Source organism: Canis lupus, chromosome 3 (genome assembly GCF_003254725.2).
Source record: "Canis lupus dingo isolate Sandy chromosome 3, ASM325472v2, whole genome shotgun sequence".
NCBI classification, from domain to species: Eukaryota; Metazoa; Chordata; class Mammalia; order Carnivora; family Canidae; genus Canis; species Canis lupus.
The window spans coordinates 13,037,127-13,051,414 of NC_064245.1; the positions used below are offsets into that span (position 1 = coordinate 13,037,127).

Genomic DNA, 14,288 nt, shown 5'->3' on the forward strand with positions numbered 1-14,288 from the left:
CATTCACGGGGCTGGTGGAGGTCGAGCCCCAGAAAGCCCCTCAGTGACCTGTTGATGAAGCACCTTCTAGCAGCTTCTACCCTGCTAGTGGCTGTACGATTACTAAGGCTGGTGCACCTTGGGATCCTCCGTTTCTGCCCCTTCAGGATGCTAAACTGAGTTCTCTAGCCAAAGAAATCTGAAAATGTCACCTTCAGCTGCAGCATAAGGAAAGAGGAGATGAAAGGACTAATAGCCAGGGGTAATTCTTTACTTTTGTTGTTGTCCTTAGCAGAGTTCTAAAGAAGGCCTTTTGGCTAAAGAGAATAGAAATGGAACAGGATTTAAGAGTATTCCCTTTCCTTAGTTCTATTACTTTTATTCCCCATGATTTCATTGCTAACACTTTTGCCAAATGATGCTCAGAATTTTGATTTATTCTGTTAGGTTGGGTCGTTTCACGGCAAGTACAACCTGGAGAATCAGAAGTAAATATTTTCTTTAAGAATTTGGAAAAAAAAAAGAATTTGCTTGAAGTTTGGCTGTGTTTTAGAGTGTTTTAAACATACATTTACTGTATCATATGACCCAGAAGTTCTACTATCTGGAATTTAGCCAAGAGAAAAGAAAACATATGCCCACCAAAAGACATATATGCAAATGTTCACAGTGGGGACACCATAGACAAATACTGGACACAACCCAAATGTCCACCAGCTGGTAGATGGATAAAGAAAATAAATGTAGCATATCCACACAATGGAATACTATCCAGCCATCAAAAAAAAAAAAAAAAAAGAACAAAATACTGATACAAGCAACAATGTGGATGAATCTCCAAGACATTATGCCAAGTCAAAGAAGAGACAAAGGACCACATACTGTGTGATTCCACTTACAAGGAATTTCTAGAAAAGGCAAACTATAGAGACCTAAAGCAGATCAACTGTTGCCTGGGCTAGAGGTGGGTACCGGCTTCAACTCCAAGCTGCAAGACAGAGAAGTCTTGAGGGGACACGGTTGTTCTAAAACTCGGTTGGGGTGATGGCCGCCCAACTGTGTAGGTTCACCCAAACTCTTTAAATCGCACCCTTAATTAAAATGGACGAGTGTGGTGGGTGAATTATACCTCAATAGAGCTCTTAAGAGTGGGAAGGGAAAAGGAACTGCTCAGGGAGTCATCTTCCTTTGAGACAAAATACAAAATACATCTTAGATGCAAGAAAAGGAAGTCTCCTAAACCCAAACTCGATTCTCAGGATATGCTTTACATTTAAAAATCTGCTCCCGGAGAAATTAATATTTGCTCAAACGCAGCCACTAGGCGACCTTTGCAGCCGGTCTCGGTGTGGGCTGAACTATGCGAGCGCATCCTGCCATCCTCGTGGGGGAGCCTCCCGAGGGCTTTTGAGGATCGGAGGATACGCTGCCACCACGCGTGGGAAATGAGAAGAGACAAAGAGTAACTGCTGCACTGGATGTGCCGCCGAAGCCTTTCTGGAGACTCTGACAAGGCCAGATGGAGGGGGGACAGAGGGCGAGCGGTGGGCTGGGGTGGGGAGGCTGCGGCTGGGTTTCCACGACCTCCCTGCACCCACCCACCTGCACGCGCAGGTCTCTAACTGTAGACCAGTGGGCTGGGGCGGGGGGAGGCAGGTGGCCCGGGGTTTCCAGGACCTCCCTGCACCCCGCCCACCTGCATGCGCAGGTCTCTAACTGTAGGCCTCGAAGACAAAAAGCAGCGGAGCGTGTGTCAAGGGTCCTGCGTCTGCGGGAGGGAGGCCAGGCGCTGGCCAGGGCGGCATCTTCATCCAGGCGGACGGCTGCCCGCACCCCCGGCCCCGCGTGGCCGCCTCCCGCAGCCTCCGGCTCACTCCGCTCCCTCCGTGGGAAAGCCTGCGGCAGGTGCATCTGCGGCAGCTGGCGGGATGAGGTTTCTTTCCCATGGGTTTCCCACCTTTTACAAACCAGCGGGAAGCTCCCTGCCGTTAGCAATGTGAAGTATGAAAAGTGGGGTGCAGGGCAGAGGAAGAGAAAGGCCAATGTTGTGGACGCGCGGGGAAAGGTGGGATGAAAGCATGCTTAGGGGAGGGCGGGAGCCGGGTCATTGGGCTGCTACCCTGGGGCTTGTCTTCCCTCGAGTGAGACTATCAGAAGGAGTCCACGTGTCTCAATAGAGCAGCACGACATGAAGCAGATGGTTCCCGAACATCGGCACTCCCGACCGCGGGGTCTCTGCGGGTGGGTTTTATGCCGGGCTCTTTGGTTGCTGGAAGAGAAATCCCACATGAATTGTGCAGCAGCAGCAGGCTTCGCGGAGAGCGAAGAGGATTATGTGATGTAGGGAAGTGCTTTTCTCCTCCTTTCTTTTTTTCTTTATTTCTTCTTCTTCTTCTTCTTCTTCTTTTTTTTTTTTTTAATAGGAGCATTCAACTTCTCAGATGGATGGACCCATCCATGTCTTCAGGGCCAAAGGGAAAGGGAGGTTGGAGGCAGAGCTCTAACAACACAGGCCCAAAGGGGTAGGCGCTGGCCACCCCTCCGCTTCTGCCTCACCTAGAGGAGTATGTTGGAGAGAAGTATTTTGCAGACAAGAAATAGGAAAATGGGCAAAGAATATATATAACTCACAGACAAGGACATATACATTACAGTTAACATATGGAAAGGCTCAGCAGCCCTCTTGACTATGGAAATGTGAACGAAAGCAACAAAGACATACCAGGTTCCACATTTTTAACGATTGACAAACGTTAAAATGTACAAGAGTACCCCAAAGACAGAGGGCAGGCTGTTCAGTTGTGTTACTCGTGGGAAGTACAATAACCCTTTAGTTAAGACAATGAAAAACTAATTTCTAAAGTAAAAAAAAAAAAAAAAAAAAGCCCCTAAGTCCCCCTTACGCTGCAGAAATAAAAAGCGCCAGCATGTTGGGTGGCAGAAAAACTGAAAACAACTCAAGGAAGAATGAAGAATTATGCTGCATCTATATTATAAAGTATGCAGATAGCAAAAGGAAAGAAATTTATTAATCTTAAAATAAAGGGATTTAAACTGAAAGAACTTCTTAAAATTATGTTTCTTGAATTAGAACAAAGTAAAGAAATAACTGCTGCAAACTCAGTCCTGGGCTGAGATCCTGCTAAATTTAGAACCATATTTCTGACATCAATCAGTTTATAACCTAGTCCAAATAATACAAAGAGAAAAATAAATGACAATACACGTCAAGATAGTCCATCCCTTTGGAGGCTGGTCCTCAATGTGGACCAAGGCAAGAATGTACAACTATGTGCTGTTTTCTTGATTGGGGCAGGGGCAGAGTCCAGAATTTGAAGACCAGGATTTGTGCTATGGGAACTGTGGGAAAGGGTTAAATATACATGGTAGGATTATTAGATCAATCTTGCTAATTGTGTTTTTCCACATCTTCTAAGCCCTTACTGATGGTCCTGTCTTAAAAATTTACTGAGTGTATTAACCTTTCCTACCCTGATGGTGGATTTGTTCATTTCTTTTTCATTATTATTTAAACCAGGTGGTGAATACAGGGGCCAGTTCATTGCTTTGTTGAACTTTATACCTCACACATATAAAAAAAAATTGGCATTCATTTAACATATATAGAAAGCAAATTTAATTCTGGCACATTTTTGCATTTTTATGACTATTGTATTTTTATGTCTTTCTGGTGAGTTAAACCTATTACGATTGTGTGATTACTGTTTTTATTCCTAGTAATGCTTTTGTGCCTTAAAATAAATTTTTTTTGTCAGATATTGATGTTGTTACAAAGTGTTCTTTTTTTTTCTTTCCCCAGCTTTATTGAGCTATAACTGACATATAACATTGTGTAAGTTTAAGGTGTACAACGTGATGATGTGATACACATATACTGCAAAATGATTGCAATAAGGTTAGTTAACATATCCATCACCACCTCAAATAGTTACCATTTGTGTGTGTGTGTATGATGAGAAAATGTAAGATCTACTCTCTTAGCAACTTTCAAGTAGACACACAGTATTGTTAATGTAGTCACCATGCAAATATTACAGCCCAGGACTTATTCGTCTTATAGCTGGAAGTTTGTCCCCTTTGACTAACATCTCATTTCCCCCACCCCATGGTGCCTGGCAACCACCAATCTAGTCTGCTTTTATGAGTTCTGTTTTTTTAGCTTTCACATGAGATCATATAGTATTTGTCTTTTTCTGACTGACTTCACTTAGCATAATGCCCTCATGATCCATCCATGTAGTCACAAATGGCCGTTTCCTCTTTTTTAATGGCTGAATAATATTCCATTGTGTATGAATAATGCATTTTCTTTATCCATTCATCTGTCATTGGGCACTTAGGTTGTTTCCAAGTCTTGGCTATTGCGAAAAATACTGCAGTGAATAAGGGGGTCCAGCTGTCTCTTTGCAATACTGATTTCATTTCTTTAACATATGTATCCAAAAGTAAAATTGCTGGATCATACGGTAGTTCTATTTTTAATTTTTTGCACATGTGTTCTTTTGATTGGTCTATGCCTTGCCATACCTATCTTGTAGGCACCTCTCTGGTTAACTGTTCACAGATAAGATTTTTTAAAAATCTTATAGTTCTAGTATTTAAGTAGTCCCTGTGAGTTTACTATGTTACTGACATACGTAAGTTTGATTTTTACTGTATGGTTTTGTATTGTACATCTGCCCCAGGCCTTTACAGTCAGTGACTTCTTTCCCTGTCTGATAACCCTGGGGTCTGTCTTGTGGCTTTTATCTGGATCTAGCCTCTCTGCCTAAATTTTCAGGCTGACAGTTCAGTTAGGTATTTTACCTGACTTTATTTTAGTTATGACTTTGTTAAGTTTCTTTTGTTTACACTTGGTACCACACTCTGAAGCTCCTTCTACACCATTCCATGCTGCCTACGACCTCATGGGGTCAGGTCAGGACCACTGCTTCTCTGGGAGGACTTTTAAAAGGTACTTCTTCTCATCTGGGCTCTAGTTATTGAATTCATCTTGATTTCTGTCTTTTGCAGAAACTCTGTTGTTCCTTTAAAATCTATTTCTCGGGATCCCTGGGTGGCGCAGCAGTTTGGCGCCTGCCTTTGGCCCAGGGCGCGATCCTGGAGACCCGGGATCGAATCCCACATCAGGCTCCCAGTGCATGGAGCCTGCTTCTCCCTCTGCCTGTGTCTCTGCCTCTCTCTCTCTCTCTCTCTCTCTGTGACTATCATAAATAAATTAAAAAAAATTTAAAAAAAAATCTATTTCTCTTCCATCTTCTTATTTCTATAACCACTACCACGTTTGATCTTAGCCAAAAGGCCAACATGCTGTACTATAACCACTATCACAACCCAAATTTAGGTTATAGTGCTTCATAAATTATACGTTTAATACTTACTACAGTGGTTCTGCTAGACACAGGTTTGTTTGTTTTTTTCCTTGTCCCTGTCATGTTTTTCAACAGAGGCATCTAGTCATGTCATGACTATACTCAAAAACTTCCAAAGGCTCTTCAAATAAGTTAAATGTACCATCAGTGTAGCAGTCCAAAGCAACCTAATCTACTATTTCTGCTTTACCTAATTATTCTCTAATTGATTTGCTAGTATTGATCCCACCTCCTGCCTAGACTATAAGCTTTCTCATCCTAGTGAATTCTATTTTATACATTTGTTTAAAAATCTGCCTCATCTTACTGGTTTTTTTGCTGACAAAAATCTTTACTATACCTTCAGACTCTGTAGATTGCAAATTCCTTGAGGGTTGACTGACTTCATCATTGTACCTTATCATAACAAGAACATGATGGCTACTCAGAAAAGATTTGCTTACATTGTGCCGATGTATTGGTTGCCACACCATGGGAAACAGGACTGTCATTACTATAGACAATGTTTATATACCTAGTCCCAATATCAACCTGTAATAATACCTGGTAGGTTTCTTATTATAGAAATTTATGAATTGAGGTAGAAGGCATTTGTGGCCATTCCAACAACTGATCCTCCCTTTGCTTATGTTAATAGAGCCCTAGTTTTATTTAGATATTAAGAGGCCTGGCACATAAGAAAGGTGGCCCAGCCCCAAGGGACAAGTCATGATTAGTCTAGACCAGGACTGTAATCCCATTCTCCTCAAGAGTGATTAGTTTGACACTTTAGGCATATGCCTTTGTTCTAACCAATAACATATGGCAGGATCTTAAAAAACTCTTAGAAAAATTTCTAAGAAAAAGAGACACCCGAGGAGAAATTGGCCATCCTATTTTGGGATATAATCGCATACAGAAGTGATGCTTGAAACTGAGATCACCATCCTGTGACCCTAAGGGGACAAGCTTGAAGATGAAAATTGATAATGCTGAGGATGGGAGCACAAGGTGGAAAGAATCTAGGTTGTTGATGACATCAGTTCTGGAAGCAGCTACATCTAGATCCTGTTGTTGCTGCCAATTATAGACAAGTATTCTCCCTACAGCACTAAAACCAAGTAGCTCAGAAAGTGTGAGAACTCATCGTGGATTGAAACTATTTGTGAACATGCTATTATGCAGTTAAAGTACTTATATACAGAAAAGCAAAATATCATAAAGGAGCTGATGTTCATTTTCACACTAATTTCACCCAATTCTTCCACACTAAAGAAGTGGCCAAAAAGGTTTAGCAGGTGTGGTTAAGAGGACTATTTCCGGTTTGATTCTGTTCTTGCCATTCCAAGCTCTCCTTGCCACTATGTTTTTATATTAGGAGTGTTCCTATTTTCAGAAAAAGATAAAATCTCAACCCCAACTCGTGTAATTGATTACTTGTATTTTTTAAGTTCAGGATATTTTCCAAGTATGGATATGGATGAGTCCTCAATATATGCTGAAAACTGCCCAGCACAAGTCACCATTACTTTTGTATTGTACTGCCACAAGGGAACCCAGTATCCTTGAAGAGACCCTGAGGCTCCTTTCTTATTCTCTTGGCAATGGTTCAGCCTTGTTGCTTGGCTTGCTGTTCTTGGACTGCCCCAATCCTGAGCTGTCCTGTAACTCTATGCACCAGTGATTAGAAGTCTAGACACCAGTGAAATAGGAGGCGGAGGCATGTTTTATATTTTGAGGTTTTTCTTGGTTAATAACTTCAAGGAATTTCCTCATTACAAAGAAACAAGGACACTTTGCTAATTCCTGTATAATATTAAGCCTCCACCCTGCCATATTTCAAACCCAGTGGCTGGGGTTTTGGGGCAGCATGAGGCTTGCTTGGGGTTGGTGGGGATACACACTGGTTTAGAATTTCCAAGGGACTGGGCTACATTTGAAGGTTTATTTTTTGCTGCCTACCTAGCCTCCAACTGGAGAGTTGTGATTTAGCTAGTGAGGACATTAAGCCCACTTTCTCTTATTCTCTTTCTGGTGAAGAGGCAAGATGGGGAGTAGAATTATATTGCAAGACAAAGGAAAACTTCCCTTTATTTCATACCTGGAAGGGCACAGCACTTCCTCCAGGCTGAAGAGGAGAAAAATTAAAGTTCAACCCTGAAGATAAATAAAAATGGTATAAAAATGGTATAGAAAGGTATACAAAAATAGTAATTACAAAGTAAAACTAACTCAGAGATATTTTTACATATAGGGGTGTGTGACTTCTTGATTGGTGACTATTTTCTCCCAGGTTTTTAAAAATAAATCAGTTTTTGTAAAGCTCTGTTTCTACCCCCTGATTTAGGAAGAATATTTTGGTGTATAGAAAATAAAATAGTCTGTAGCTTTTATCTATAACTTTATTGGCCTTTTAAAGCATTATATGTATATATATATAATATATGTAAATTATATATATATGTAAAACGAGGGCCATCTGTATGTGACATACATGTTTAAAAATATATCTTTCCCGTTCCAGAATCAATCAGCCTGTTATCTTGTTCTCTAACCTACGTCATTTCACTTCACTGAACTGCTTGGGGGCATCTCTACTGCTACACTCCCATAATTAATCATTTCCTTTTCGGTTGATTTGGCTTAGGGCCTCTCATTAGCCAGACATCTAGTCTCCTCTTCTCGGCTCATATTCTTTAGTTATCTACTTCTCTACATGCTCTCGACTGAAGTTTATATTCGTCATTCAGTCTTTCATTAGGTAGTGACACGAGGATGGAAAAGAACATCATTGGCTGGTGGGTATCTTGACAGGGGAAAATAGCGAACATCTTTATTTCCAAGGAGAGAAAAACAGAATACACAAGAGGGAACTCTCCAGAATCAAGTGACCAGGAGGAGAGCTTTCCTGCATAAGTAAAAAGCTTTGGTGACAATGTTTCCGTAGGGGGTTAACTAATGTAATAGAAGATGAAGAGACTGCAGTGGTTGCCGATTTGATTTGGATGCAAATCAGGATTTATATTCCTATATAGATTTTTGGGAAAAATGTACTTACTATGGAAAATTTAAAATACATACAAAATTAGAATCATATAATGAAATCACATGTACCCATTATCCAATCTTAACAATTATTACTCTCCAGGGATCTCTTTTTTCTCTTTCTTTCTTTTTTTTTTTTAAGATTTTATTTATTTATTCATGAGAGACAGAGAGAGAGAGAGAGAGAGAGAGAGACATAGGCAGAGGGAGAAGCAGGCTCCATGAAGGGAGCTGGATGTGGGGACTCCAAGCTCGATCTTGGGACTCCAAGATCACACCCTGAGCCAAAGGCAGACGCTTAACTGCTGAGCCACCCAGGGATCCCTGAACTTCTATTTTTTTTTTTTTAAGATTTCATTCATTTATTCATGAGAGACGCAGAGAGAGAGAGAGAGAGAGAGAGAGAGAGAGGCAGAGACACAGGCAGAGGGAGAAGCAGGCTTCATGGAGGGAGCCTGACGTGGGACTCGATCCCGGGTCTCCAGTATCATGTCCTGGGCTGAAGACTGTGCTAAACCGCTGAGCCACCCTGGCTGCCCTCTTTCTTTCTTTTAAATAGGGCTCCCTGCAGCTTCCCTTGGCTGCAATTTAGAAGAGTAGGGGCCTCCCTCACACAAGAATAGATAGCAGCTTTGAACTTTCCTTCCTAAACTTCATTTTTAAAAAGTGAATTATTTTATTCAAGCATTACATACATAAAGAAAAGTGCACAAATCAAATGTTTCGCTTGGTGAATTTTTTTTTTTTTTTAATAAACTGGATACACCTGTGTAACCAACAGCAGATCAAGGCCCAGAATATTCGATCCTCCCAGACAGCCCTGTGCCTACTTGAGTTCCTAGCCCCTCAGGAGGTACTACATGGCCTCAGTTCTAATACATTAGTTTTGCCTGTTTTAGAACTTTTTATAAGAGATTGCACTGTGTGGTATGTACTATTCTATGTCTAGCCTCTTTCTCCCAACACCATGAGGTTCATTCTCTTTGTTTTATGTAATTGTAATTTATTCATATGTGTTGTGTATCTTGTTCAATTGTATGATTATAACAATTTATTTATCCATATTCCTGTTGATAGACATTTTGGGTCATTTTCAATTTGTGATTATTACACGGTACAGCTGTGAATATTCTTATGCACATTTCCTACATATGTATTCCTGCTGTGTATATATACCTAGGACTGCAATTACAATGTCACAGGTCTTGCATATAATCAGTTTAAATCCAAATATTTAAATAAATATTACTGAGCAATTCCTAACCTGGTTGTTTCTATCTATATTCTCACCTACAATACATAAAAATTCAATTTGTGCAACATTCTCACCAGGACTTGGTATTATCACTCTTTTTGATTTTAGCCATTCTGGTGAGTGTGTAGAGAAATCACATTAAAATTTTAATTTGAAAAAAAAAATAAAAATAAAAAATAAAATTTTAATTTGCATATCTCTGATGACTATTTTTTTAAACATATTTATTCACGAGAGACACACAGAGAGAGAGAGAGAGAGAGAGAGAGAGAAGCAGAGACACAGGCAGAGGGAGAAGCAGGCTCCAGGGATCCCTGGGTGGCGCAGCGGTTTGGCACCTGCCTTTGGTCCAGGGCGCGATCCTGGAGACCCGGAATCGAATCCCACATCAGGCTCCCGGTGCATGGAGCCTGCTTCTCCCTCTGCCTGTGTCTCTGCCTCTCTCTCTCTCTCTGTGTGACTATCATAAATAAATAAAAAATTAAAAAAAAAAAAAAAAAAAAAAAAAAACAGAAGCAGGCTCCACGCAGGGAACCTAACATGGGACTCAATCCCGGGTCTCCAGGATCAGGCCCTGGGCTGAAGGCGGTGCTAACCTGCTGAGCCACCCAGGCTGCCCCTCTCTGGTGACTATTGAGTACCTTTTCATACATTTCCGTATTCTCTTTTTAAGGGGTTTGAATCTCGTACTCATTTCTCTATTGTTTTGTGTATCTCTTATTGAACTACAGAAGTCATATATTCTATGACTCTTTTGTCAGGCATTTATTTGTATTGCAAATATTTCCTGCTGAGCGGCTTGCCTTTTCACTAGCTTAATGGTGTTGTTTGATAAGCAGAAGTGTTTTGGTTTTGGTTTTGGTTTTTAGTATCTGGTACTTTTTTGTGTCCTATTGAAGGAATTTTTGTTTACCCTCAAATCATCTCCCATGTTTTCCTCTAAAAGTTTTTATTGTTTTTCACTTCAGATTTAGATCTACAATTCCTATGGAATTGGTTTTTGTATGGTTTGTTGTATAAACTCTAAGTGTATAGTTTGAGGTATGGATTCAGGTTCATTTTCTCCATATGCAACTAATTTAGCAACACTTGTGTTGCTTTCCTCCACTGCCCTGGAGCATGATTTTTGTAATCATTTGTATCCATATATATGTGTGTCTCTTTCTAGACTCCTTATTTCTGTTCCATTAGCCTATTTGTATATGATTATGCCGGTGCAACGCTGTTGCTATCACTTTATAATATGTCCTGATGGGGGTACAACGCCTCCTCCAGCTTTGTTCTTTTTCAAGACTGACTCCGACTTGCTATTTCTGGTCATTTACATTTCATACACATTTTGGATCAGCATGTCAATTTGTCAATTTAGACATGCACAAGGACACATGCATATGAACACACCTCTCTGCTAAAATTTTGGTTAAGATTTACTCAGTATTTGAATCTTTTGAATAGTGGCCTGTTTTGTTTTTTTTTTTTGGTATTAACCTGTTTAATATTTTTAATCATTCTATTACTTCTAAATTCTTCCACAAAAGGGCATTACAGTTCTTCAGTTTATTGCAAACATATCTTAAAAAAAACAAAGCCAACCGTAATATTGAAGCTATAATACAAATTTTTAATTACGGGCAATATACTATAAAGCAAAATGAAGAACATTTTATTTAAATAAAACAAGGATAATATTTCACTGGAAAATATATCCAACACATTTTCTTTCTCTTTAGATCTACATCCAATGGTGGTATTTTATAGGCTAATTTCAAAACAAATGCAAATTTTAAAAAATACATGAAAGGCATGTTTTGCTCAGGAATGGTCTCTATGTATAGCAGGTGGGAGGATGGGAAGAGAGAGGGCCAGAGGGTAAATGGGCCTAGATAAGACAGAGCGTAATAGATCATGTTAGGTATTTTGAGCTTTGTCCCAAGAGCAATGAAAAGCCATTGCAGGGGGAGTTAATAATCATTTGGTGATACTTATCAGGCCCTCACCAGTGGTAGGCTCTGTTCGGACTCAGCTCCGTCTCGTGGATGTCTAAAGCGCCAGAGCATGCATGTTCAGATGTCATATCTTCCAAAGTCTGATCTGCAGCTGCATTTTCTTCTTCATTACTGTCTGAAGTGACATAGACATGACGTCTGGAAGTCATCAAGTCCATCTCAAAGAAAGAAGATTCTCTCTTAGTCAGGGCCTCAAATTCATTGTTCCTGAACTAAGTGGCACTAATAAGCCACTGTCAGTTTAATTGCCTCTGTCTCCATGTGACAGAAATGCCACCTCAAAGCCTGGCTGTGTGAAGAGAGGAGGGGATCCCCAACAGGCTATTGGGGCCTATTATCTAAGTGATAGCACAAACTGTCAGCAGACAGCAGGGTCCACATTCCCTAGACACTGCTGTTATTGATAAGCTTGAGGAAGAGGACCAGGGCTTGGAAGAACAGGAAGGGAGAAGGGAGGCGTGCAAACTGAATCTTCGTCTTAGGTCCACTACCAGCCATGACTCACAGGTGATCATGGTGACCTAACACACAGTGCATCCAGAAGACCAAGAAGTAATTGTTACTCCTTTTCTTATTATAAATTTCTGTGAGGTGTGTGTGCATGTAAAATATTATATAATTTTGGAAATGTAGTGAATTATATACAATCTGCACCATCAACAGAACCATTTCCTCAGTGATCAATGAAGACGTTATTCTGTGTGGTTATGTGCTACCCATTCTGGACATGTGTAAATGGCAACACTGGTACCATTATGAGTTTCTTTATTCATGGAAGAAGAGGGGCTTGACCTCAGTAAAACTGAACCCAGGTTACTCTTAAGTCACCCTCAGATCTACTTCAATCTAGCTTAAAAGCAGAATAGAAATTGTGCCTACAAGTCTCTGTTGAAACCTAGATCAATATTTGCAAAGGCAGGACAAGTGTTTGTAATTATCCTCTCAAAACCTCTCATTCCCTTACTCAATCCATACAGATGGCTTTGGAGAGCTGAGCATGTGCCATATCAACTAAAGGGGTTTTCCAGGAGGTTTCTGAATTCAATGACTAAGCACGATCAAGGTCTTCTGAGGTCACGTCTGTACAAAGGTGGCCCTGTCTGATATTGAACCCAGGTTGCCATTCCATGCCCCCTTCTTTCAAACCAAACTGCTCTTTGGGGATCCTTGGTGTCTTTTCGTACCTGAAAAATCTCAGTTTGTGCCATTTCCATTCACTGTAGAAGTTTATGTAGAGTTAAACCTCAAAAGTAGTTTGGGGTCCTGTGCTTATTTCTCCCCAAAGGAACATTATTCTCTAAGTAAATTTACTAAATTTTTCCTAGTGCCAGGGTTGGAGGAAATGCCTTTGTCAGGTCACAGAAGGTTTTGTTGCATCCTTCCTCCAAAAAAAAAAAAAAAAAAAAAAGTTACTATTTGCTCCCCAAACATTTGCCTAACTTCAAAAGTCTGGGAAATGGAACCTTCCCCAAGAAAGATCTACTCTAAGGAATCTGCTACTTCCATCTGGAAATACTCTTCTGCAGGCTTCTCTGGATTAAAAGAACTATTACATCTCACTGGGCACTCTGCAATCTGTAAAGCATTTGGCAAGTGTGCCATGTTCACATCCAACATTTAAAAAATGTCAGTTATTATTAAGTTGTTATTTTTAGGTCTTGCATTTTTTTTCACATTGGAAATATATGGTAGGATGTAACAAAAATAAGAAAATGGGAGAAATATGGTTCATCAGTATAAATTTTGCAAATACTCACTTCTTTGACTTTTTTTTTTATTCTGGATAACATTAAATGCTGGTAATGACTTCTTACCATTCAAGAAGAAATATCTAAGTTTTATTTGCCACAGAATACCAAATTCCCAGGAAAGAGGACTAAAATCTTCCAAGTCTTTTACATTCACTTCAACCCTGGGTTAGACTATTGAATTAAGGGCAATCCTTCACATAACACACTAAATTAGTAAACAAATAACTTTTCTTGAAGAGGCTATTTTTTTCTAATTCTACTTGGTTCAACTCTGAATCAGAAAGTTGCCTTTATAATTACAGTAAAGGGTGATATTTTTAGCCATGTGGCCGATTTTATTAAAATTTTATGAGTTAGTCATATTGTATAAAATCCTCATAAGTTACATAAAAGCAAAAAAAAGAGAGAGAAGCTTATTAATGCTTAATGGAATGCTAGAGAAAAATCTTATATAAAAGCATTTGCATTTTTGTTCCTAACATATAACGTCCTACATCTCAACCCTTTGTTTAATATTATGTGGTCAGTGCTGTGTTCTGATGCCATCCTTTTTTTTTTTTTTAAGATTTTATTTATTTATTTATTTATTTATTTATTTATTTATGAGAGACACAGAGAGAGAGAAAAAGAGGCAGAGATACAGCAGAGGCAGAAGCAGGCTCATGCAGGGAGCCCAATGTGGGACTCGATCCTGGGACCCCAGGACCATGCCCTGGGCTAAAGGCAGTCACTAAAACCACTGAACCACCCAGGGATCCCCAGAATTAAATTTTGAATCTGCTTTTGTCTAAGTACTTTCTTCAAGAGAAATGTTTATGCTATAGTTTGAAAGGAAGTTCATGTTGAGGCAGGGATGTTGTAAGGAGAGACCAGTAGGCCT

General features: G+C 39.9%; 1 long non-coding RNA gene across 1 annotated transcript in view; it reads right to left on the bottom strand.

Annotated features, from left to right (window-relative positions):
• Positions 1-11,297: 11,297 nt before the first annotated feature.
• LOC112653565 (uncharacterized) overlaps positions 11,298-14,288 on the bottom strand; it is a 94,118-nt gene continuing 91,127 nt past the window's right edge. The window contains exon 3 of the long non-coding RNA XR_003132278.3: positions 11,298-11,815. This is a non-coding gene — a long non-coding RNA (uncharacterized LOC112653565). The remainder of the gene's footprint in view (positions 11,816-14,288) is intronic.